This window comes from Schistocerca gregaria, chromosome 2, assembly GCF_023897955.1.
Source record: "Schistocerca gregaria isolate iqSchGreg1 chromosome 2, iqSchGreg1.2, whole genome shotgun sequence".
NCBI lineage: Eukaryota > Metazoa > Arthropoda > Insecta > Orthoptera > Acrididae > Schistocerca > Schistocerca gregaria.
In genome coordinates this window covers 626,617,844-626,645,331 of record NC_064921.1, presented here as the reverse complement: position 1 = coordinate 626,645,331, position 27,488 = coordinate 626,617,844, and the positions used below count along the sequence as shown (strand labels likewise).

At 45.0% G+C, this 27,488-nt stretch overlaps 1 protein-coding gene across 1 annotated transcript in view; it reads right to left on the bottom strand.

Annotated features, from left to right (window-relative positions):
• LOC126334635 (toll-like receptor 4) overlaps positions 1 to 27,488 on the bottom strand; it is a 299,100-nt gene that overhangs the window by 30,843 nt on the left and 240,769 nt on the right. The window lies entirely within an intron of this gene.

Below are 27,488 nucleotides of genomic sequence, written 5' to 3'. Positions count from 1 at the left end.
TATGCTGACTGCTGTTCATCGGGGAGGAAGGCTGGACGGAACATGCACGCCAGTACCACAACTGCACCTCAGCTGAGCGGTCACTTTTCAGATGAATCACGTTTTGTGCTCCAGTGCGTGGAAGTTCTGAAAGCAAACCTGCTGCAAGAATCGTCAGAAGGGTGCAGCCCGATCGTTATGGTCTGGAGAATGTTTTCGCGGGATCCTCTGGACGATGTCATTCTGGAAGGAACACTGAATCATCACAAGTGTGGATCTATCCTTCGGGACTATGTCCATACCTACGTGCAGTTTGTCTCTTCTCTGACGATGGCATCTAATAGCAGGAGAATGCAACATGTGACACAGCTCGTAGTGTGAGTGAGCGGTTCGAAGAGCACCTGGATGAGTTTACTAGGCTTCACAAATGACCAGACTGTGATTTAAACCCAATCGAGGATCTCTGAGACCATTTCGATCGCGCCGTTCGCACAATGGATAAGCGGCCGAGATACCTAGAGCAGCTGGCGGCGGCAGTGGAGTCGGCACGGCTTCCAATCCCGTCGGTGCCTTCCACTGACTTCACTTTTTGACACGTGGACACGTTAATGTGACTGGACAATGAATTTAAGTGGAGTGTTGTCTGGTACGGAACTGAGACGTTAGTGATAAGGAGTTTAAACAAGGATGAAACACATGTCTTTTAAATGTGCTAAGGATTAGATCATGTAGCTGATGAAATACTGAACCGAATTGTGAAATAAAAAAAAAAAAAAAAGATCTTTACGGCACAACATGACTAGAAGCAGAGATAGATTGATAGGGCAAATCCTGAGGCATCAAGGACTCGTCTGTTTAGTACTGGAGAGATGTGCGGGCGGTAAAAATTTCAGAGGGAAGCTAGGGAACGAATACAGTAATCAGGTTCAAATGGATTTACCTGCAGTATTTATTCGGAGATAACGAGGCTTGCAGGGTATAGAGTAGCTCGGAGAGCTGCATCAGGCCAGTCTTCGGTCTGGAAATCACAACAGCAGCATCCCTTTAAATAAATGTGATTCAAATGTGTGCGATTTTAACGCTATATAAGTGTCTACTACAGAAGTTTGTAGCTTGACGGTTCCAAAACACTGTAAGAATTGACAAATAGAAAATTGCAGTCTACTGTCCCCATTTTAACCACCGCGACGATGTGTGTGCCATTCATAGTCTCAGTGTACTGTAGGCCGTCCATCCCTTAGTGCAACGTGTAAGGAAAGCAGTCACTTGTTCACTCTTGATGCGAACGGCCCCGCCGCAATGGTAACACCGGTTCCCATCAAATCACCGAAGTTAAGCGCTATCGGGCTGGGCTAACACTTGGATGGGTGACCATCCGGTCTGCCGAGCGCTGTTGGCAAGCGGGGTGCACTCAGCCCTTGTGAGGCAAACTGAGGAGCTACTTGAATGAGAAGTAGCGGCTCCGGTCTCCGAAACTGACATACGGTTGGTAGGGCAGTGTGCTGACGACATGCCCCCTCCATATGCAGTGACGGCTATGGGCTGAGGATGACACGGCGGCCTGTCGGTACCGTTGGCCTTCATGGCCTGTTCGAGAGTAGTTTAGTTTCAGCTCCTTCTCGATGGAGTCACTGTGATGTTTACGTGGGTTCCTGGTTACGTCGGTCTGACGGGAAACGACGCCGCTTACACTGCTGCCAAGGCTGGTACCTCGCCCCGCTAGTTCTTCCACTCGCTCCGTCGGTCTCTGTGTTGCCGTCTGTCAGCAGGTGGCGCCACTCTGGTTCACCACTGATCCTCCCTTCATGGGAACAAGCTCCGGGGAATTAAGCCTCTCCCACCGTCTTGGACGACCTCCTCTCGGCCGTCTCGCCGCGAGATCATTTTAGCTATACTGCGTATTGAGCACTGTCTTTCTAACCATCGCCACTTGCTGAGTGATGTCCGCCTCCACTATGTGCTCACTGGCCTCAACCTCTGACGGTTCGCCCTTTCATGACAGAGTGCCCTTATTTTAACCACTTACGTTCTCATTTATGCCGTCTGAGCTATCAGCCGTTTTAGCGAACAATGCGCGGACTGTCGACAGTGTTTTACTTTTTATCCGCCGTAGCAATATGGCGAAGGACATTCAATCTTTAGTTCAAGGACTTTGTTCCTCTATGACGTATTTTATGAACCTTCCTTCAGGTTGCTGCTTTTAGCTGTTTTTCCTTCCGTCACCTGGGCTTAACTCGTAGTTTTTAACTCTTTTTCTTCTTAGTGTTATACTGTTCTGACATGGGCGCGTATGACCCTAGTTGTTTTTGAGCCCTAAAACAAAAACAAACAAAAAAAAAAACGTCGGTGTGTGCCAGTCCTGAACCGACGTCAGTTACATAATCGTCGGTGGTAATGCGACATGACGTCACCGTTGTTGCGACGTGGGAGCTGGCACGGCGCATGCGCAGGCGGAAGCGGCGCCGCCAAAGGCCGCACCGCCTGCTCCGTGCCTTCCTGCCGCTTCTGCCACTGTCAGATCTGAGACGATGACGCACCCTTCAGCATTTTTTGCAGATTCAGACACCGATATCGAAATAGACGGACCAGCATTGGCATTACGGTTTGGTTTCACGGCCACAACGCGGGCAGCGTGGACGCCACGTCAGTTAACAATACCATCGGGCGGTGTAAACTAGAAGGAAGGTGCGCGCTCTATCCTCGTCCAGCTGTGTTGATGTATCCGAAATTTAGCGATCGTCGACATTGGATTACTCCCCATTTGTTCTTTACGGTCTGTCTACTGTTTTTCCGTCTACCATGCCCCATTTTTCTATCGGCCATTCACCGTTTTATAAGAAACTGAGTCGTGGCACACCGCACCTTGGTACTGCGTCACGAAACATCCTCCTGGTTCCATGCAGATGTGGCGCCCTTTGGCTCAAGTCCGACACTACTTCCTGGCGTAAGTTAGTTGTGCCGCGTCATTCACGACACCCTGCTTCTGGTTTTCACAAAAACGAGTTCAGAAAAACGATTAGGTAACGTACTCACTACGCACTACACCACGACCTTGATGTAATACCTGCGCGGATCTACGTTAATTCGTAACACTACGCCACACCCTTGAATTTGGCTTAGCCCATTTCACTTTTGCGATCATCGTCCTCTCTCTGGATAAAGTACTTTCGTCTGCTCTGGTACATCTGTCCATATTTTTCCGAATCTCCCACGTTTCTTTTCTTTCTGATTTTGACATCTGCCTTCTTGACAATAAAATTAATTCATTCCATTTAAAGTTAAGAGACTTTATGCACCATATATTATTTTATATACGTAAATATAAATATCGCATCTAGAGAGTACATTAGTAATGAAACATTTAAATCCCACAACCATGTCCGATGAGGATCACGAATCTGTGATCTATCTGACGCTTCTTCTTCTGCCCTCTGATTGTGATTCTAGAGCTAACTACGGCAAATGATGATCTCACATTTCCAAAGTTTGTTGATGTAACTATTATCTCTAGTGATCAATTTTAATATTTACAGTAGAGATTTTAATTATTGTCTGGGTCTCTCATTTCTTAGGTAGTCTTGTCACATATGCACTTTGATTATTGTGAAAGTTTTACTTTCGGTTTTCTACCTTTTACTTTGATTTTATCTTTACTATTCAAGTTTAACTGTCATACAAAATTGCGGAAATTGCTGTCACTTTAAAAAATTGCACGATTACCTTCTTTTCTGAAGAGGTTTTCTGATTGATCCACGAATTCTTCAAAAGTTAGCTGATAAGTTTTCGATGTCTTTAACTGTTTGTAACCTCGAAGGCGCGCACATCTTCCAGTTCATTCAAACAGACGTGAATACGGTCAATGTAATGCGATCAGTCAATCATCAACGGGGGACATATTGGGGTCGAGTCAGGCGGTGCGCTCCATTAGTGAAGACTCTGGGAAGATGCCACCAGCAGAAAGCAAGTTAAAGGGCAAAGTTCTTCACAGCCAATCATGCGAAGTGGTTGCACATGTCTACCAAAGAAAGGAGCTGTACTCAGTGCTTCATTCAAACTAAAAGTGAGAACTTGAAAAAGTCCATGCAGGTGGATGCTCGACATTTTCAGTGCATTATAAGGAAAAGCCCAGAAGGTCTCGGAAAGCCAGTTTAGAGTATTTTAATGAGCAAGTCTTTCACTACGTGGTGAATATTTTCTACATTTTAAATAAAAGAAGACAAACTTTGAAGGAAATTCATAAAAAGTTACAGAGTTTAATAAACAAACAAATAAATAAATAAAGGAAAGATAAACACATTTCGTAAAATTGTTGGCACTCTGGGAATTATGCGGAAGAAGACTTCGAATAACGAAAAACTGTCCCAGGAGCAAAGTAGTATCAGGGCAAAAAGAACTGTTTACTTAAAAAGTATCTGAGGCTAAAGACGTGAGTGTTGTTCAAGTGTCTATAAGCACAAGACATATATTTACACTTGTCACATGGTATTGTACGGACGGAGTGACAATTCACTACAAGGTCTACTGAAAACTCTTTCGAAGAGGACTGTTTTGTACCGAATACCGAAATGTTCAAATGTGTGTGAAATCTTATGGGACTTAACTGCTAAGGTCATCAGTCCCTAAGCTTACACACTACTTAACCTAAATTATCCTAAGAACAAACACGCACAACCATGCCCGAGGGAGGACTCGAACCTCCGCTCGGACCAGCCGCACAGTCCATGACTGCAGCGCCGCCGACCGCTCGGCTAATCCAGCGCGCCCGAATACCGATAATGTTTTATTGTGCGACACATAGTACAGGAGATATGACATTATAAACAATGAGATGCGTGAAAAATTTCCATCGTTTTAATTTACTACTTCTTTATTACTGACTCCAATCGCAAACATATTTCACGCTCTGTATTCACATATGCCGTTGAATGTTCCTGCGAAATTATATTACCGTACGACTAATCGTTTACGAGATGTGACGTCATGAACACTGAGTGAAAACGAAACTAGTGGGCGAAGTTCGTTAGAGAGACACATGCAATATGTGTATAACTAAGTGTGAGATATGTTAAAATATATGTGAAATGGTTCAAATGGCTCTGAACACTATGAGACTTAACATCTGAGGTCATCAGTCCCCTAGAACCTAGAACTACTGAAACCTAACTACCCTAAGGACGTCACACACATCCATGCCCGAGGCAGGCTTCGAACCGGCGACCGTAGCAGTCACGCGGTTCCAGACATATGTGAAACATCTGTGACGAGTGAGTTGGCAAAAAGTTACATTTCCATAGGAAATCCGCAGGTATAAAGTGCCTCCTAAACGTCTGGATCGATTTCAACCAAACTGGATATACTTATTTAATAACTTACTTAGTAGCTGGAAAGAAATACTGTGGGAGTAAGAACCACCAGCCTTCTTTTGGGGTGGAGGTGACAGCTTGCTGATGGAGAGATAAGATGGTGAGGAGGAGATTGACACATGGGGGGGGGGGGGGGTGCGGGAAATTGACAGAAAAAGAGAAGAGGAGAAGGTGGATGGGGAGAGGGGGAGGAGCAGAGGAACAGAAAAAGAAGGAGGAGGGAGGAGGAGATTAACAGAAAGGGTGGACCTATACGAAGTGAAAGGAGGTGGACTTAAAGGGGATGAGGAGGAGGTGATGCCGGCCGCGGTGGCCGAGCGGTTCTAGGCGCTTCAGTCCGGAACCGCACTGCTGCTACGGTCGCAGATTCGAATCCTGCCTTGGGCATGGATGTGTGTGATGTCCTTAGGTTAGTTCGGTTTAAGTAGTTCTAAGCTCTAGGGGACTGTTCACCTCAGATGTTAAGTCCCATAGTGCTCAGAGCCATTTGAACCATTTGAGGAGTTGATGGACGTTGAGGAGGAAGGAGGAGGAGCAGATGGACAGACAGAGGGATAAGAGGACATGGGTAGTGGGTGGTGGAGGAGGTGGACTGAGAGAATGGAGAGGAGAAAATGGACGAACAGGGTTTAGGAGAATATGGACAGAGCAGGAAGGAAGGCATGGGCTAATAGAAGATGGAATAAATGCATACCCTGGCAACGCCGGGCACTCGGCCAGCATATAATATTTTCCCCAAGCATCAGAAGTATTTTCATTTTCGTATTTGATATTGGATGGGAGTTGAGTTAGTTTCAATGGGTTTACGAGAGTACAGTAACTGTATGCTGTGGTTTCTTTAACATTTTAACATGTTTCTATCTATCGTAGTACTGGCTATATCAACTGTTTTTACTGGAAGAACTTCAGAAGTGAGGAGCACTGTGGATACGAGACATTTGAGGAGTATGGAGATCCGACCAAATGACGTGTGGTGAGCGAAGGGAACACAGCCGTCTGCAAGAGCTGTGGGGAGGGGACCGATAGATAGAGCTGCACACTTGTTGTTTTGGGGCAAGTCGCCTGAGCCAGCATCGGGCTATTGTGCGGTTTTCTTACGTATCCTCTTTGGATGGCTGAACTGAAAGCATTCGTCCCGGGCAACCATACTCCACCAGCAGAAGGCAGGCGCTCGGACTACATTAATAAAAATGCTTTCAGCAGATAAACATCTCCTGGCTGTCCAAAAACATGGTAAAACAGCTCTGACATACGACAGGTTCAGAAGATTCTGCAGATTTGGCAGCTAGTCTCGAGCACAGTTTCTTAGCTTTTCCCAGGACTTGGAATTCTAGGTTAACTGGTGGTTGGTGGTTGAGAGGGCACTTATTAGAGAAACAGAAGCGCCATCAGGAAGATGTAACACGTAGCGGGACGTTTTTTAGAAAAGAGGGAAGGAATTGAGTTCATTGTCTTTTTTTTTACTAACCCCTTCTTAGCGGAATATATTGGCCGTTGGTAGATTGATGTAATTTTAGAAAGGATTGGTGGTCGACTTTTTTAGGCAAGAAGACGTGACTTAGAAGAAGGGATTTAGTGCTTGGGCTTGGTGCTGAACATGTCTGTCCTCCACAAGCTGCAGTCTCAGCTGGAGCAGCCGATTGCGGTCCAACGTTAAAGTGTTTGAGTGAGTAAACCTAGTGTCATACTTCATGACAGTGAGACGCGATCTATTCGTGTGATACCAAAGATTATGGTAATGCACAGCTACTAGCTCCGGCGTGTTAGGACAATCGAGAGTTTGAAGTTTAGATTCATGATAGGTTCCATTGCCCCACAATGCTCAGCTCTAAGAATTTCTTTGGTTCTTTGTTCAGAGAAACAGTCATTGTAATCGTTATATAATCAAGTTGAGACCTATTTCTCAAAGTAAGATGCGAGATTATTAAGCAGTTTCGATACCACCGAGTAACTTTGCCTAGCAATAGTTTGAGTTTTGTAATTTTCGCGGTTAATTCCGTGACTGTAACTTTAGGAATTTCATGACTGGTTTCGACGCTTCACGAGCCTAATGATTTGTGTAATAAACTACAGAGTTGATTCAAATCTCGTGTTTATTATCACATTTAATTCTTTTCAGTGATAACAAGGAAATTTCCCGCCTTAAGATTCATTTATAGGGTCACAGCATTTCTCAATGTTAATCAGTCTGTTGCATTTATTAATTCCAGTATCTGGTCTCAAGGGTGATCACATCTAGATCTACATCTACATTCATACTCCGCAAGCCACCCAACGGTGTGTGGCGGAGGGCACTTTACGTGCCACTGCCATTACCTCCCTTTTCTGTTCCAGTCGCGTATGGTTCGCGGGAAGATTATTTCTCATTCAATCAAATTCACTAACACACGTGCCAATCAAATTCACTAACACACGTGCAGGGATTTGCAACTTATGTTAAGGATCACACACGTTTTGAGTGTCTAGGGTTAATTGACACTTTTAACACTGCACAGAAATCTTGTCTAAATCATTTTGGAATGCGTTTTCATCTTAGACAGTAAAGGAGAGAATCATCTACAAACAGTATCAGAAGGCTGCTCAAATTGTCTGGTACTGTAAATTGTTTATACATAAGGGACATTCAAATGAAAACGAGACAGATGGAAAAGAGGTAACAAAACTGTTCATTATTTCAAAAATTATCGCCATAAATACTAATGAATTTATCTCACTGTGTGAGATGACGGCCAATGCCTTCATTGAAAAATGTTTGCAGTTGACTATGGAACCGTGATTTTATCCAGACCAGCACCTCTTCGGCCGAAGCAAGTCGAGGGCACGAACGTCTTTCTTCGAAAAATGAAAATCTCATGTGGAAATATGGGGACTGCTTGGTGGACTTTTAAGGGCTTCATAGCGAAATTTCTGTTGCGTAGTCCGAACTTCCAGGAACTTTGATGGACGGCATCATTCTGTTGCACACCCGCATATTGTCAAAGTTCTTTAGCCTTCGCAGGAGAGGGGAAACCCTTGCACATCCTACACAGAGCCCAGACCTCTACCCATGTGATTTCCATACTTTCTAAGCCCCGAGAAAGACATTCGTGGCCTTTGGAAGAAGAGGCGGGCGTCTTGGTGCAAACACGGCTCTTCAGGCAACCGCAAACATATCTCCGTGAAGACATTGACCATCTCACCTCACAGTGGGATACATACATCAATAGTTATGGCGATTATTTTGTAATAATAAACAGTTTACCTATTTTTTCTATCTGTCTCGTTTGCATTTGACTGCCCCTCAGAGGCGAAGAGCTTGCTAAAAAGCTTTCTGAGTGTGCTTTTATAGTTAATTCTTAACATAGTAGTGCTAGGATAGAGAGGTTGTGTGCAACGTGTGTGCGGATGCAGGAGAAGCTGATCGCAATTTGCCAGTAGCTAAAGACGCTTTCGGCCACGGTCAGTCATCCTCAGGATGTTGTCTCGCGTTGTTGCGGTGGCGGAGAAACTGACGCGTCGCAAGGGACGCCTCAGATGTCGCTTGTTTTGCCCACGCGCTCTGCTGTCGAGGCGCTTTGCAGTGTACCCGATCCTGTTGCTCTACCCTCACCATAGGGTGAGTGGCGGGTGGTAACGCGTTGGCGTCGCTAGAGGCGGGGCGTCAGTGTAAAAGGTATCCGTCTAGCCTCGCTCATTCACCCTGTGAGTGGACAGGTGGCCGCTCCTTCAACAGGGTCCGAGCGGGCACACTGAAGGAGAGGTTCAATGCAAGGCGAATTATGGAGTCTCGTAGGAAAAAAGCTTCCACGGCAGGAAAATAAATCCAGTGTGTCCTCGTAACTGCTGTGGAGCCTAATCCGAGGTGTGGAGAAGGTCACGCATGCGGCTGCTGAGCGTGAAGTGTGCTGTCATTTGCAAGTTGTGTGTCACATACGCAGCAATGACTGTCTGTCGCTCGGGTTTTAACGCCATTCTCACGCCGTGTGGCTGCCTGGCAAAAGTGGCGAAGACTGCTGGCCTCGCGTTTGGGGTGGAAGCAGAGCTCACAATATACAGCATCTTTCCCAGAACTGATTGGAGTGTTTTGATATGGAGTGGAGTGGAGGGTATCAACCAAAGGCTCCGTCTGTTCTATGACGATCTTGACTGCAGATTTTTGGACCCGCATTATGTGATGGAGAACTGCAGGACTCCCCTTGTTAAGGGTGCACTATGCAAAGGAAGCATCTACTCGAGTAGCAGAGTACTTGTGGAGTGCACATGATTGAGGATTTTTTTAGGCTAGGCGATATTTTGAGGTCCTCTGAGAGCGAAATCATACCGCATACAAAGAAAGAGATTTCGGCTGCTAAAATTTTGACAATAATTTGTAACAAATGTCTTTAATTTACTGCCCTCCCCGAAATTTGTCGCACTTAAATGATTCTCGGAATCGAGAGATGGCTGAAACTCGAAGTAGAAAGCTCTGAAGTATAGGTGTATCGAAAAGACAGAGTACACTATAGAAGGGGAATATACCTTACAGTCGACAAAATTAATGTGTCCATCTATGTTGAAATTAAGTGAAGTCATCTGGATGCATGCAACAGGTATTAATAAACTCCAGTTAATTATCAGATGTTTTACCAGCCACCAGATTCAGCTGTGACGGTTTTAGAATCATTCAAAGAATACCAACATCATGGAAGTGAACGGATTGAGTGCAGGTGGTACGGGCTTGTGAAGTACTTCTGAACACGAGTGTATTTTTGCTGAAAGGAGCAGGTAAGCAGCTGAAGTTAAAATTTTCTGGGTTATTAGGCTGCGTCATGTTTCTTCTAAAATGTTCGATGTTTCGACCCCTCTGCTGGGATCTTCCTCAGGATCTTATGGTGTCCACTACCTTAGCAGTAGTGGGCACCATAAGATCCTGAGGAAGAATCCAGAAGAAGGATCGAAACGTCGAACATTTTAGAAGAAACATGACGCGGCCTAGTAACCCAGAAGATTTTAACTTCAGTGACAACGGCCACGAAAGCCTGCAGACATGCATAGGTAAGCAGTTGTTATCACAGAACTGAGAAAATGAGTGGACGCCATCCAGTATCGCTATGATGGACACAGAGGAATTATGGGCAAAATTTAAACTGATTGTGAAGCGCACCCTGAAGTATTATGTGCCGAGCAAGTAAATTAAGGACGGTAGAAAGCTACCGTGGTTTATGAACAAAATTCGGAAAGCGTTGAGGAACCAGAGACTATCGCACTCTCGGTACAAAAAGCAAAGTTCATATGGTGACAGGAAAATGTCAGTGCAAGTTAGTGTAAAAGATCGATACACGAAGCGTACAGGAGCTACAAAATTCACACCTTAGCGAAAGATCTTTCCGAGAACCCAAGAATAATCTCATCCTGTGTGAAATCGGTTAGCTGGTCGGAGGCTATTGTTGAGCAGTGTGGTGAGGCAGTAGAGGACAGTAAAAGGAAAGCCTAAGTTTTAAATCTCGCTCTTAAGAAATCATTCTTGCACGAGGATTGGAAGGGTTAAAGAGCGGATCCGTAAAATTGTAGAGTTATATCCCTAACGTCGGTTTGCTGCAGAGTTCTCGAACATATTCTCACTTCGAATATAAAAATTTTCTATAAGGGTGAAGAGCTTCTCTCCACAAGTCAGGACGGATTTACAAAGCCTCGCTCATTCGAAACTCACCTTCGCCTTTTCTCGCATGATACACTGGGAACCATGAGTGAAGGGCAACAGACAAGTTCCATATTCCTAGCATCTGACACGGTGCCCCACTGCAGACTGTTAACGAGGGTACAAGCATACGGTGCAGGTTCCCAGATACGTGAGTGGCTACAAGGCTACTCAAGTAATAGAGTCCAGCACGTTGGTCTAGACGGCAAAAGTTCGTCAGAAACATGGCTATCATCAGGAGTGCCCCAAGGACGTGTTGGAAGGCTGTTATTCTCTGTTTACATAAAATGTCTGACGGACAGGATGAGCAGAAATCTGCGGCTACTTTTTGCTGATGACGTTGTGGTGAACGGGTGGTTTCATCGTTAAGTGGATTCAGAAGGACACAAGATCACTTGCACAAAAATTCTAGCTGGTATGAGGAATGGCAAGTTGCGCTAAACCTAGAGAACTTTAAGTTAATGCAAATGAGTAGGAAATGATGCTATATTCAGATACAGTGTTTGTGGTGTGTTCATTGACACAGTCACATCAACTAAACATCTATGTTCAACGTTGCAAAGCGATTGGAAGTGGTACGGGAACGTACGGATGGTATAAGGCGAAGGGTCGACTTCGGTTTATTGGGAGAATTTTGGGGAGATGCGACCCATCTACAAAATGACCACATATAGAACATTTGTGCGACCTGTTCTTAAGGAGGAGGAGGAAATTAGAGTTTAACGTCCCGTCGACAACGAGGTCATTAGAGACGGAGCGCAAGCTCGGGTGAGGGAAGGATGGGGAAGGACATCGGCCGTGCCCTTTCAAAGGAACCATCCCGGCATTTGCCTGAAGCGATTTAGGGAAATCACGGGAAACCTAAATCAGGATGGCCGGAGACGGGATTGAACCGTCGTCCTCCCGAATGCGAGTCCAGTGTGCTAACCACTGCGCCACCTCGCTCGGTGTTCTTAAGGACTGCACAAGTGTGTGGCGTCCCCATCAGGTCGGAGTAAAGGAAGACGTCGAAACGGTCCACAGGCGGGCTGCTAGGTTCGTTACCGGTAGGTTCGATCAAAACATGAGAGATACGAAAATGTTTCGTGAACTCAGACGGGAATCTCCGGAGGGAAGATTATGTTGTTTTCGCGGAACACTACTGAGAAAATCTAGAGCACAGGCGTCTTTAAAGCTGATTGCACCACAGTTGTACTGTGACCAACGTATATTTCTTATAAAGACCACGAAGATTCGACAATTAGGTAGTCGATTTTCCCTAGATCTATTTGGGAATGGAACCGCCAAGGAAATGAGTAGTAGTACGCGCCAAACGGTGTCTTGCAGTGTATGTAGTAGACGTAGAGGTAGAAGAATAGCGCATGGCGTACAACAACGTCTTGGAGAACCCCAGATTTCACTTCGGTTTCACTAAATGACTTCCCGTCAATTGCTATTACTAACTGTGACCCTTATGAAAGGTTATCAAAACACGAGTGGCGCAACCCCATCGATGTTCCATAAACACACAATTAGATCACTAGCCACTTGTGACGAATGGTGTCAAAAGCAATGTGGAAATCTAGAAACACGGAATCAACTTGAGTTCCCCTGTCGATGGGACTCATTACTTCTTATGAGTAAACAGCCAGTTGTGTTTCGTAAGAAGGGTACTTTCCGCGCAAAGTCCTGTGTCCATTATACGATAAAAAGAGCATTGTCTTAATGCTGTTTCAGATCGCTGTGTAACAAGAACCTGTTGTTATAAGAACTTTATCGACCTTTTTCGGGCACGGTTCGTCATCAGAATATCAGACGATAATTTTATTAGTTTCGCTGCTCAACTGACAGCGACTTTGGTGCTTTGGTATACCGTCCAGTAAAATCATCATAAGGTGAAACCTAACTGCAAAATGAGTTAGACGAGGTGTCTGCATAGTGCTAAAAGTGACAAGTAACATAAACAGTGAAACTATAAGGTCCCTCATGTAGGCATTAAAAAATTCAGTTACATGTCGGTTACACAGTAAATCACAAAAATGTACAGATTACAATTACGAACAACTTAATAGTGGAACTACCATTTAGGAAATATGGTGGGGAAGGCCAACCGAAGACATATTTTGATGGCAGAACACTTAGAAAAAGCAAAACATCTGCTAAAGAAAGTACCTGGGCTACGCTTATCCATCCCCTTCAGGAGTATTAATGGTCGGCACGGAAATATCACCAAGTAGGACCGACGAATGACATAGAAAAAGTTCGAAGAAGAGCAGCTCATTTTGTATTATCAAGCAACACAGAACAGAGTATCAGAAGACTACAGGCGAGCTCCGAAAGGTTTCGCTAAGATTCTCTGATTCAGTAGGCAGACATCCGTTGCCGCATATGGCTCGCGCTCTTTGTACCAGGGTGGTGAGCAGACCTTTTAGTTGCGCTGGATGATGGCAGTTATTAGCATTTAGGTGCATTTACGTGTGTGTCTTCTTCCTTTAGATGGAATGTATGTTAAGGGGAATGGTATTTCATGCAGATTTTCTTCGCCGCGCAAATATGCGGTCCACGTACTTGCGGTTTCCATCTGAGCTCCGCATGGGATGTGGTGTTAGCAAAAATACGCCAGCAGTGCTCCGATGTGAGAGCAGAGGAGGCAGCGTGCGAAACAGCAGCAGCACTAGGACGCAACACCCAGACCGCTTTCCACCCCCGCCACTGCCTCCCTCCCCTCTAGCTACCAACTACCGCGACAGGAAAATCTTAATCGGCCGGCCGTTGTAGCCAAGCGGTTCTAGGCGCTTCAGCCCGCAACCACGCTGCTGCTACGGTCTCAGGTTCGAATCCTGTCTCGGGCATGGATGTGTGTGATGTCCTTCGCTTAGTTAGGTTTAAGTAGTTCTAAGTCTAGGGGACTGATGACCTCAGATGTTAAGTCCCATAGTGATCAGAGCCATTTGAACCAGTCTTTTCTCTCGGATCTAGTCGTACCCCATGGAGCACTTTTACAAATTCTGTAGAGTTGAAAAGGAAAAGCCTGGTGGTACGCTGGAATATTTCGTCCATAGGAAAAAGACACACACATGAACGTGTATGTGAAAGTCAAGAGCTGCCACCATCCAGTCTCTGGTCACCGCGATGGTACACAGAATGTAAGCCATGTGCGACAAGGAAAACCTGCCTAGCGGTTCACAGCATCTTCCGGAGTCATTTCGCAAGAACGGGTACTCGGACGCTCATATAAGACGCGCTCTTGCACACAGCAAGAAGAACACAGAAAACTTTCCAGAAGAAGAAACCAATCGTATGGCCTTGCTGTAACTCGATAGGCAGACTTTCCTTGTCGCATACGGCTCGCTATCTGTGCATCAGGCTTGTGAATACAGATTTCCGTTGCGCTGGATGGCCTCAGGGCCGCCCACAGACAAAACTGCCAGGACAATGAATAACAACGTAAAAATCATTTGTGTTCAACTGTTAAAGTAAAGAATATGCTTGGGTCAGTAAAATATCAACTAGGGCTACGGGCATCTGGCGCCTACATCATCGGTTGTGAGAGCGGCTCGCAGTAGGTCGTCCAGCCACAGATCTTGTACCGCTGTTCACAACATGTAAGGAGCGTTCGCCTAGGCCAAACTGGTAAGTCTGCCGTGGTAAAGCACAGCATCAACGAAGGCCACGTGTTTCTTCTGGAACAGACAAAGATGCTGTGTAGCGCCAACGGGTTGGAACTTTGTGGTAAGTTCCTGTGGGGCCAAAGTGATGAGGTCATCGGTCCCTAGGTTTACGCACTACTTATTTTAACTTATACTAACTTATAACACACCCATGCCTGAGGGAGGACTCGAACTCCGACGGACGTGGGAGCCGCGCGAACCGTGGCCGGGCGCCCTTGACCACTCGACTATACCGCTCGGCAACAACGGGTTCCGGGATTCGGTCATTAGAGAGGGAATGGAAATGAGAGTACATGACAATGTTGTGGAAAGGGACAGCGGTTTCTATCTGAGCTCCACATGGGATGTGGTGTTAGCAAAAATACTCCAGAAATGCTTTGAAGATATTAGTAGGAAAGTCGTCGAAACATTGCAATAACACGACGAAACGCCTCGGCTGATAACGTGAGAAGATCTCATCAATGAAATGCGCCAAGGAAGCCTGCATTCTCATACATTCATCGTTAACAAGAGACCGCATCGAAATGACGTCTAATATCGCTTGCAAGGTTTCGCATTGGCCTAATTAAGCCTCCGAATTATCAACAGCACACTTCCCAGAAAATGTGGTAGCTCGCGTGCAAAGATCGGCCGCGACCTTATATATATATATATATATATATATATATATATATATATATATATATATATATATACCAAATATCTGGTATCTTGCTACTCCGTCAGCATCTCTCTTTCAAGTGTAATGTGAATGTACAGGGTGACTGCATTAAAACTTTCGCTTCTTGAGCCACTGTAGACGGGAAACTGTTAAATCTGCTTGCCGTATGGGTAGCGAAATTTATAGGAATGACGTTCAGATGGTGCGCTGCGGAGATTGCGTTGTTAGGAGTTTTAGTGTTATGACATGGCGTTAGGCACCGCTACTGGATCGGCGACGTTGGCTGGAAACAGAAGCATCAGAGTGGATTACAGTTGCAGGGAGTCAACATGAGCCCGGACAAGATGAGCAAGACTTTACTCGTAAACCTGTTTCTATCAAAACAACAGCAATAGTTCTGCCGCTATTCGCAAGTATCGACGCGTCAGAGGAACATGGGAAGATTGTCTCCTCGCACCTGGGTCGAAGTTCATGATTTGGAAGTTCGAATTAAGTGCCTTGGGAATTGCTCCTGGGAGAGGGCGACCGCCAATTTCACCACAAATTGTTAAAGAAGTTACTGTTCCGTTGGCTGAGAAAGCTGGACGCAATGTGCCACCTTCAAGCTGAATATTCCATGGTCACCGTTCGGAAAGTGCTGCACAAGTGTGAAATGGTATGTCCAGCGTGGATCCAGTTTGTCGTCGATGCAGATGGTCATCACACTGGACAACGTTTGTAACCTGGAACGGAAACAAATGCTACGCTCTTATGTGTAAATTGAAATATGTGTTTTTCAATGGTTTGTTCGTTATTTCTCATCCGCATGTCCCTACAAACGTTGCCGCAAAGTTTCGTTATCCCACAATCACTCGTTTTTCATGGGTGCTCTCTCAAGTATCGAAAGTTTAATAATAACCACTCTGTATATCAGTATTCTAATCGATCGGATGTGGCCCGCCAACCTGTTCATTTCAGAGTAGCTCTTACAACCAACTTCCTCATTGGTTGTTGCATACATGTACTCCAATCTCTGACTTCCTTTGCAGATTTTGTCATCTATGGTAAGTTTAGTTAACGTTGACTACAATACGCTTTTGGAAACTCTGATGGTAGCAGGTATTTAAGTATTGTTTTTATTTTTGTTTTTTTGCTTGACACATCTCTCCATAGTAGTCTATCCTGTTTAATATTTTTCATCTCTGCACAGCTACTTTCACATCCACTTGAACCTCGTTACCGTATTCAAGCGTTTGTCTCCCCTCTTCAAATAGACCGCTCCTTTATGCCTCAGAATATGTCCTATTAGTCGGTGCCTTCTTTTAGTCAATTTGTGTCACAAATTTGTTTTTCCTCAAACTTTGCTTTTTGGGCAGAAGACTAGCTCACGGTGATCGAAGCACAAAGGTAGTAAAACGTAGGGTAAAAAAAATTCTGAAAAGGAAAATTATTTTAAAATTTAATATAAATTTAAGTGTTAGGAAGTCTTTTTCCTGAAAGAATTTCTCTGGTTCGTATTCTTATAGTCGGAGAAGCAGACAACTGAAGCTTTTTAAATGCGATGCTGCTGAAGTATGCTAAAATTTTCGTGGGTAAACCGCATGGCAAATGTTGTGTTACTAGAATGGGGAGACAAGAAATCTATGGCACAGCTTGACTGAAAGATGGGACAGTTCACAGGAACACCAGGTGACATCAAGGAACACTCGATTTGGTAGCAAAAGGAAGCGTGAGAGGAAAACACTGTGCACGCAGACCAAGCCATGACTGAGCAGTTTCAAGTAGGTGTAAGTTGCAGTAGCTATGCAGAGATGAAGACGCTTACACGGAGTAACGAGGAAAGCTGCATCAGAACTGTCTTCCGCAGGAAGACATCTTCACCATCATCATCATCATCAACAACAACAGCAACACCATGAACATGGCTCTGTCTAGTAGCACAGGCGTCGTTCTCTGACGTCTTAACACAAGTGCTGGTTCAAATGGCTCTGAGCACTATGGGACTTAACATCTGTGGTCATCAGTCCCTTAGAACTTAGAACTACTTAAACCTAACTAACCTAAGGACATCACACACATCCATGCCCGAGGCAGGATTCGAACCTGCGACCGTAGCAGTCGCACGGTTTCGGACTGAGCGCCTAGAACCGCGAGACCACCGCGGCCGGCAACACTTGTGCTGCGAACCTGTACAGAGCAGTGCACTTAATTTTCAGGCTTGTCCGCGTATCACGCATCTGGAGACAGTGCGCTTTGCGAAGACCGGGCGTCACCCACCGGCGACACACGCCGCCCGACGTCAGCTGGTGCTCAGACGCCACACACCCCACAGCTGGCGGCCACTTGGCTAAACAGAGCACGCAAGGTCGCCTCAGACAAGGGAGTCGCTGCTCACTGACGCACTGCCGGTGCAACAAACCCATCCTTTCTCGATACATTTCTTGAGTGGACACCAGGTGAGGTGACACATTGGTTTAGACACATGACAGTTCCACTGCAACCCTCATGATGCAGATTTCACACCGTTACTCCAAAATTCTTTTACGTTTCCTCAGAACAGGCACCCAGAAGGCATTCACTACAGTCAGGCACTGCCAATTAGTGAATAAAATACAAGCGTATGAATATCAGTCTATCCTTTGAAGAGTTCCCAGCAACCAGAACATAATACGTCATTCTTAGCGGGAAGAAATCTTTAGACGTAAAAGTAGCTTAGAAAATATCCCCAGGAAGTGTTAAAAGACCATTACTTTTCGCAATATATACAACCAACCTAATGGATGATGACATAGGAACCATGAGGCATTTTTTTTCCAGTGAAGCTGTCACAATACTAAGAAATTGTAGCAAAATGCGGAATGACGACGCTTGGTGCAGGAATCAGCAGTTGACTCGCATCATTTACAAATGTAAATTATTTCACATAAATAGGCAGAAACACCCGTGACTGTACGGTTACACGTTGCAGAACAGTCACTGGAAGCAGTCGTACTCATACATAATATATCTGGAAGAATGCCTAAGGAGCTGTTCAAAGTGGAGCGACCACATAAAACTAATAGCAGGTAAATCAGATGCCGGACTGAGATTCACTGAAAGAATCCTGAGGAAGTGTGATCCACGCACAGAGGAGGTAACTTACAAAACCGTCGTCAGTTTGGGATCCGTACTATATAATACATATAGAGAAAATACCGACGATGCAAAGAAAAGCAGTGCACTCTGCCACAAGTTCACTTAAAAAAGCGTGGAAGCGTCACGGGGATGCCCATACAGCTCCAGCGGCAGACTGTTTTGATCAGTAGTGCTGCTGACAAGATGACTCTTGCATATGCTGTTATTTATGCATATTTGATGACGTTGGTGTTGATTTTGTGTTCAACGTTAGACGATGCCACTAAGGATGCAGTACATTAGACATGTTTTTATAAAACAGATCTGAAGATGGTCATTATAGACCGAAACCGGTAGTCTGATGACCAAAAAAATTGTGACCATAGACGTAAAGTAAAGAAAATTTAGTGTACCTCTCTGTCCGAAGCAAATCGGAAGTCTTCCTTTAGAGTTCCAAAAAAATATGTAAATCGCATTAGGAGGCATGGGAAGTGTAACGAGGACGTTTAAGGGCTTCTCAGGTAGACTTCTGCAGCGTCGTCGAAACAACCTGCCACCAAAATGCCCGACCACAGGTTGCCAAGGTTGTTTCGAGTACACAGCAAAAGTTTCAATGTGAAGCCCTTATACATCCTCCATACAGTCCCGGTCTGTCCCCACGAGATTTTCACACATGAGTTTTGGGAGCCCTGAAAGAAGATATTCGTGACCTTCGATTAGATTCAGACGAAGTGGTGCACGCCTGGGTACAATCGTGATTTCCGATCCAACCGCAAACATTTTTCCAGGAAGGCACTGACCGTCTTGTCTCACAGTGGGGTAAACCTATTATCAGTTACGGCGGTTACTTTTGAAACAATAGTCACTTTACTTACTTTCTTCCGTCTGTCGTTTTCGTTTCACTGCTCCTTATAAAACAGGTTTAAGCAGAAACAAATAGTTTGAAGAAGATGATCCGTAAAACAGGCAATCAACCTCAAAATGACCAATGGTTTGACTAGGAGTTTGTACCTTGGTGGAACTCGACAATCTAAAAGCTTTGTCAGGAACTAAAGGAACGTTGAGTGCATAACACAAAGTGATGTTTAAAGTCTACATTATTATGTATAGATTTAAAGATCTTTGAAATAATGTCGCTCTGGGCGCACAGTACTTGTTGAACGATGAGAAAGGTCTAGGATGCTCTCGCCTGGCAACTTCATTAGAATGAATCGTGATGTATGGCGAGAGAACTACGAAAACATCATGGTCTGAATTATAAAAGAAAGTGAAGAGAGGGAATATTAAATAAGCATCCTCTCAGTTACTAAGCTGTCAAATCCTTCAATGAAGACAAATATATGCGGCTGTAGTTATGCAGCTTATGGCAAGGCCGCAGACTAACGCTGCCTTAGACGAGTAACAGTGAGGGGCATTTAACATGCGTGATTTTGCTAGATGCTAAACAAGCAGTGGTTGCGACCTTTTTGGAGAAGACGCTCTTAGTTGGCATGAACGTCCACGCGCCATTTTCAACGAATGACATCGGCGAAAATGCAAATGTAGTTAACCACAGGGTTTGCAGAAGACAGTGCTAATGCATTCACAGGGCCTTGACAATGTACATAGTAAGCATGACGTCTGTGCTACGTCAGGGAAGTGGGGGGAACTCCAGCTGAACCTGACCTCTCGACATGAAGTACGCATGTGACGCTGTTTTTACCGGCGCGTAACTGAACTGTGCCAGGGAAAACCTGCCGGCGATGATAACTAACTAGCGGTTCGCAGACAGTTATGAGAATAAGCACGGATTTATTAACGTTAATGATTCTAAATGAAAACGCCTGTTGTTTCAGTAGAATCCACCAGTCAATCAGTGTATTTGAGAGATGAAATTTAATAAATATAGAGAGCACTGTCCTAGTATCAGCGTACTGTGCTTAATTTCGGCACAGAATGAATCACAAAAGCAGATAGCGCAATTGATATGACGCTGAGTTCATAGTCATTAAGTAGGGTTCAGATCGCCACCTAACCATCCAGAATAGGTTTTTCACTCTTTTGCTAAACTGCTTAAGGCGGATACCATAAGTGATCGTATGAATAGTGTGCAAATGGTATCCTAACCTATCCTTGTTCTATCCGAGCGTGTACTTCCTCTTTAATGATCCCAACGTTGACACGACTTTGAATACTAATCTTTCTTCCTTTTCTTCTTCTGTAATGTTTCATAAATTGTTCAAGACATCCAAAGAATGTTTGCAGCAGAGAGACGACGTAGAGCAGTGAGTACTTTACCGGTTAATCAACAATCTAACCTCCATGTCAAACGAAGTATAAAAACAGCGATACGTTTGTTTATGAATACATGTACTTTCCAACACTACCCTATAGGTTTTTTTAAAATAGGCATACATTGATATAATGTTTGGTTATAGCTAGAATTAAAATATTTACTGAATGTAGCAATTGTGAGATATAAGACAGCCATATGAGTGCAATTTTAGTCTCACTATGTGACATTTATTTGATAGTGGAAAACTAATGGTCTTTTAGAAAGAGTTTCAGCAACATTAACAGTCGTTATAAGAAATTTGATTCGAGTAATTCATCAATCTCTTTCTCTTATGTAAAAATTGTGGGTCTGTAATGTACTGTAGCAGAACTGCGACGTTGACTTTTCGAATAAAAAGTACAATTAGAAATTGATATTAATTTGTATTACATATTTCGAGAAATAAGCCTAAAGACTTTTGATATATTGTTCAATATGAAATTTCTTGCACTACAAATGTTTATATTCGAATGTCACGTTAACAGTTGTAGCTTCTGCATTTTTCCAGGCACTCCCTGATTTTCAGTGTTGGTCGTGGCAATGCAGTAACAGCAATAGATCAGTGCGCTGGACACGAACAGCTGAGAAGACGCAGGCATCATACGCAGGGGAAATTACGACTGGTAGCAATTAATGAGCACCAAGATGGAGTAATGTTTGCTTTTTGACTGCACTACTGTACACACCTTGTGTTGATGATGGTGCTGTACGGAGGTTCGAACTGTTAACGTGTTATCTTCAGGGTAACGAGTGACTGAAAATGCTCTCCAGAAATAAATCAAATAATGTACAGCATGGGGCGTTGATCCCACATTAAGAAAGATATGCGTTTATCTAACGTGAATTGCGCGAGATTTCGACTGTAAGTAAAATGATGCCTGGAAGAAGAGCCTTCTCATGTTATTTGAGATATAGTATACCTGCGGTGGATTTGAGTTTATTCTTTAGTGGTTTCTTGGCAAGGAGAATAAAGAAACCCTTTGGAAAGTCATCTTAGTTTTACGTTTGTCAAATAAGGCCATTGGCCTCTCTCTGGTACCCAATTTGGCGCACCGTTGTCATCATTGCTACACACATGACACCCTTGGCGAAGCCTTAGTAAGCTGTCGGACGTTATAAAACGTTACCGACGCTACTTTTCAGTGGCAGTCCTTTTATTCTGATCGTTCTTGTGTAAACTCTCCTTTGTTATTATTTCATTCGATTACTTAAGGCTTTCCAGTAACTTAAAATAAGGTTACAGAGCACGAGCGCTTGAATTCGAGATAGCTGCGTTACAGAAAAGATAGTGCCCCTGTCCATTTGGTGTACAGTGAAGCACCTTGATGCAAGCGGTTACGATGTCAAAAGACAATGGAGTGGCGGGCCTCATCACACGAGTCAGACAATGCACTAGCCTCTAGAGATCGGCAAAGTCGTTCATCCTTGGTAACTAGTTAACTGGTGATCGCTCTTTTTTTGGAAACCGTTCATTTTTAATTGTTCACCGTTCATTGTGCTTGGTATATTATGGTTCTTACGAAAAATTGAGAATTAGTAGCATTGGTTACTGAAGATGGAAGGCGCCAAGAGGGGGCCCTTGCCTGCCCTCCTGGAGTACAGAGTTTTTATTCATGACAGAATTCTCACACACTTGTAACTTGCGTGATTTTGCAAAAAATCTAGTTTAGCCAACTGCAGCGTTATGTCGCTGATCGCAATGAAATAATACAAGCTGGCGCACGAAATACCGACCCCGAGTACAGACTGCTCGCCAATTACGCACGATTTGTTGACCGCTACAAGCAGAATAGATAAACATGTAATAATTAGACAGTGAAGAAATAACAAATAAGCTAATGTAAACAACTTCGAAACAACAGATGGCGACTGGTAAGCGACATTGTGCAGTCTAGTACTCGGGGACAATTTTTCGTGCGCCACCCTGTATCAGTGGAATAATATGGTAGGAATTACCATATTCTCTTCACAAAATATGACACCATACACACGATTACGAAGCGCGGGCTTCATTCGGTTGTAAGTCGGTCTGCCTTCCATAACAATGAACATGCTCTTTTACATTAGATCAAAACAAGACGGAAAGTGGCCATTCGTGTGTGCCGTGCCGACGTCCTTTCCATATGTAATAACAAAAAATTTTGCCATTTTACAAGTATTTCTTCTGCTGTTTATCGAAATAGTGAAGTAAGCTGATGCGCCGTTTTGTTACCTGAAAAGATCTATGTATTACATACGATGTAATTTTTATGTAATTTACGTAATTATAAAATACATTTTAATTGTCGGTCGTCGACCTTGGAGAGAATACGAAAAGAACTAGAAGGTCAGAGTTCAAAAACGGTTTGAAACAGATCTACGCTCCTGGAAATGGAAAAAAGAACACATTAACACCGGTGTGTCAGATCCACCATACTTGCTCCGGACACTGCGAGAGGGCTGTACAAGCAATGATCACACGCACGGCACAGCGGACACACCAGGAACCGCGGTGTTGGCCGTCGAATGGCGCTAGCTGCGCACCATTTGTGCACCGCCGCCGTCAGTGTCAGACAGTTTGCCGTGGCATACGGAGCTCCATCGCAGTCTTTAACACTGGTAGCATGCCGCGACAGCGTGGACGTGAACCGTATGTGCAGTTGACGGACTTTGAGCGAGGGCGTATAGTGGGCATGCGGGAGGCCGGGTGGACGAACCGCCGAATTGCTCAACACGTGGGGCGTGAGGTCTCCACAGTACATCGATGTTGTCGCCAGTGGTCGGCGGAAGGTGCACGTGCCCGTCGACCTGGGACCGGACCGCAGCGACGCAAGGATGCACGCCAAGGCCGTAGGATCCTACGCAGTGCCGTAGGGGACCGCACCGCCACTTCGCAGCAAATTAGGGACACTGTTGCTCCTGGGGTATCGGCGAGGACCATTCGCAACCGTCTCCATGAAGCTGGGCTACGGTCCCGCACACCGTTAGGCCGTCTTCCGCTCACGCCCCAACATCGTGCAGCCCGCCTCCAGTGGTGTCGCGACAGGCGTGAATGGAGGGACGAATGGAGACGTGTCGTCTTCAGCGATGAGAGTCGCTTCTGCCTTGGTGCCAATGATGGCCGTATGCGTGTTTGGCGCCGTGCAGGTGAGCGCCACAATCAGGACTGCATACGACCGAGGCACACAGGGCCAACACCTGGCATCATGGTGTGGGGAGCGATCTCCTACACTGGCCGTACACCTCTGGTGATCGTCGAGGGGACACTGAATAGTGCACGGTACATCCAAACCGTCATCGAACCCATCGTTCTACCATTCCTAGACCGGCAAGGGAACTTGTTGTTCCAACAGGACAATGCACGTCCGCACGTATCCCGTGCCACCCAACGTGCTCTATAAGGTGTAAGTCAACTACCCTGGCCAGCAAGATCTCCGGATCTGTCCCTCATTGAGCATGTTTGGGACTGGATGAAGCGTCGTCTCACGCGGTCTGCACGTCCAGCACGAACGCTGGTCCAACTGAGGCGACAGGTGGAAATGGCATGGCAAGCCGTTCCACAGGACTACATCCAGCATCTCTAACATCGTTTCCATGGGAGAATAGCAGCCTGCATTGCTGCGAAAGGTGGATATACACTGTACTAGTGCCGACATTGTGCATGCTCTGTTGCCTGTGTCTATGTGCCTGTGGTTCTGTCAGTGTGATCGTGTGATGTATCTGACCCCAGGAATGTGTCAATAAAGTTTCCCCTTCCTGGGACAATGAATTCACGGTGTTCTTATTTCAATTTCCAGGAGTGTAGAATGGGCGTGCGAAGCGAACGAAACGAACAACAACAACTCGATACTGAACTAACTATGAGCAGTCGGCAGTGGATCTGCGAGTGGCCACGCGAAGGAGGACGAGTCCGGCCGAGCGGGACCGGGACCGAGACCGAGACAGACGGGAACGGGACCGAGGCGGGAACGAGACTGGCCGACGTGCCGTTGCCGGGACGTGACAAATCTTTTCCCGTTCGCGAGACTATACGTAGAACGCCGCGATCGAAGTGAACTATGGGAGACCGTTCCTGAGAAATCGTTCGTCGCTCGTTCGGTTCATCTTGGTGAACCGTTCTTTTGGACGCGTTAGTTCGTTAACGACACATCTCTACTAGCCACCTGGGCAGCAGTTATCCTGGGCTGTAGACGAGACTTCAGTGCCTTCACCGCAGGCACGCCACCCATGGCATCCTCCCACGGCATTCCACTTCCTGTCGAGTAGGTGCTGTCTTTATCATGCAAACGATCCACCGCGAGCTTCTGCGGACAAAATCGTACATATAATCGCCTACAACGGAAGTAATCGCCTACAACGGAAAACGACTTAGCGATTTCCGAGTTCGCTCTTGGCTACCTGAGGAGGCTGGTCACAGCGGAATAGCTCACGCACCTGAGGTCGCAGTGCCGGTGCTATGGCCTCACATGTGCACCTCTGCTACATAGACGACACGGGAGGTAAACGCTAGCAGGTATGGACTAAAGAAATATCACCACAATGCAATAAGAACCTTGTGGATTGATCAGTTGCTATAAACACAGGTATACGGTAACTGCAGTGAGGACTTTTACCAAAAAATCCGGAACAATTGCCAGATATTCACCTAAACCAAGCTGTCCAAAGCATAAAACGAGGTTTACAGCATATGCTCGTCATAGTAAGCAGAGGGATATGTAGTTTTTTTGCACGTATTATTCACTTCACTATCGTATCGACAGAAATATTGTAACTAGTATGGTTTCTTAATGGAATAGCACACAATTTTCTAGGTGTTCGTCGTACTTGAAAACAGCAGTGGAATACTATAGCGGTAGCTAATGTTGGCGTTGAAACTTCCCATAAAAATATCCGATAAAAATCAGCTATTGGCGTATAAACATTACCAAGTGAGACACTCGTACCAAGCTCCGCTGTCGTATTGAACCTTTTCACTATCTAATTTTTTCCATAAAAATGCTAGGCAGCAGTATGGGAATTGTGAGTCTGCCTTGACGCGAAACAGTTTTTGTCATTTGTTTACTTATTTATTCCCCAAGCTAGTTTCAGCGACAAATGTAACCATCATCACTGGTTTCTTTAAATCGAAAACATGCAGAAAATAGCATAGTTATACAAACACTGTAACTCATCATTACATTTCTACTGTTTATTTCTTTTATATAGTTTTCTATGGATACTTTCTTACTGCCTTATGTATTGTACGCTATAACATGTTTTTAAGAATTCTTGCCGCTGTTCGCGACTTATTTTCTGTGTTTTTTTCTGTAGCCGTTTTTCTCGGCATACATGCCATCAGTAGCTGTGTGAGCGGCTGTTAGTAAACAAGTACTAAAAGGTGACCTTACGTATGTCAGCTGCGGTAGTGTTGTGCAAACAGTTTTGATTTGTCCTAGGCTGTTACTTAATTTGTCGTGTACTCACGTTCTTTGGACGGCGTGCAGCTAATTTTATACGCAGAAAAGCAAACTGTGAAACCTATAGCGGGAGCTTTGACGACTCCTGCACCTTATTTATGTCTTTGTGTGTGATGAGGAAGTGGTTCTTTTACATGTGTGTGAATACACACATGTGACACGTTGCTTTGCCAATAGAGAAACAGAGTAGGTAAGCCAGAGGATAGATAATATTGTGGGGAAGGCGAAACAAAGACTGCGCTTTGTTGGCAGAACACTTACAAGATGCGACAAACCCACTAAAGAGACAGCCTACATTACACTTGTCCGTCCTCTGCTGGAATATTGTTGCGCGGTATGGGATCCTTACCAGGTAGGATTGACGGAGGACATCGAAAAGGTGCAAAGAAGGGCAGCTTGTTTCTCGTTATCGCGCAATAGGGGTGAGCGTGTCACTGACATGATACCCGAGTTGGGGTGGCAGTCACTGAAAAAAAGGTGGTTTTCTTTGCGTCGAGATCTATTTATGAAATTTCAATTAACAACTTTCTCTTCCGAATGCGTAAATATTTGATTGACACCATCCTATGTAGGGGGAAATGATCATAATAATAAAATAAGAGAAATCAGAGCTCGAACAGAAAGATTTAAGTGTCCCATTAGAGAGTGGAAGTAGTATGAAAATGGTTCGATGAGCCCTCTGCCAGGCACTTAAGTGTGAATTTCAGAGTAATCAAATAGATGTAGATGTAGATGTAGGGAGATCAGCGACTCCGAACGTGGACTATTCACCGGACGTCTCCTGAATTCAGAATCCATCAGGGACATTTCAAGTATTCTAAAGTTACCCATTTTCTACTGTCGGTGATGTGAGTGTGAAGTGGAAACGAGAAGGAACAAGCATAGCAAAACAAAGACTATGCTGGCCTGACGGACAGGGATCTTGGAGCATTGCGGAGAGTGGGTGTAAGGTGTCAGGGGAACCACTTTTGAGTCCCAGAGTGCTACCACTAGTCCACCTGGCACAACGAAAGAGTCGAAAAGCTCCTCATAAGCCACACATTTGAGTTGTCGCTGCTAAGTGACGCTTGAGGTGGTGTAAAGACCAGGGCGGCTGCACAGTAAATTACAGGAAACGAGTGATTTGGAGTCACGAATCACGCTGTACTCTGCGTCAGTACGGTGGAAACGTCTGGGTTTATCGAACGCCTAGAGAAAATTGCCTGCCATCACGTGTCAAGCCAACAGCTTATTACGTAGGAGATGGTGTCAGGGTATGGGATGTTTGTCGTGGTAAGGCACAGTTCCTCTATTGGGTTTAGGAAAACACTACATGCGGAGGGGTATGAACACAGTTT